Below are 422 nucleotides of genomic sequence, written 5' to 3'. Positions count from 1 at the left end.
TAGGAGCAAACTAAAACCACACACAAACCCTAAACCCTAAACCCTAAACCCTAAACCCTAAACCCTAAACAATAAACCCTAGATGTTGATGAGTGGATATATAGGGAGAAAGAAGGAGAAAGTAGGGTTTAGGGTTTAGGGTTTACATCTTAGACCCCATATTCTAGGGTTTAGGGTTTAGGGTTTAGGGTTTACCTGGTGCAGCAGCAGCGGCCGCAGCTCAGCAGCAGCAACAGCCTGGTGGCAGAGGGGGCAGCGCGAGGGAGCAGCAGCAGCAAGCAGCCGGCAGCAGCAAACACCACATATTGCTGCAGCACCACAAACCCTAAACCCTAAACCCTAAACCCTAGATTCGTGTTTTGTGTGTATGTGTATGTATGTAGAAGTTAGGGTTTACTGAAATTAGGGTTTAGGGTTTAGCG

The sequence above is a fragment of the Eimeria mitis genome, genomic scaffold, assembly GCF_000499745.2.
Source record: "Eimeria mitis Houghton genomic scaffold, Emh_scaff873, whole genome shotgun sequence".
In the NCBI taxonomy this organism is placed as follows: Eukaryota; Apicomplexa; class Conoidasida; order Eucoccidiorida; family Eimeriidae; genus Eimeria; species Eimeria mitis.
Note: the sequence above shows the minus strand (reverse complement) of the source record.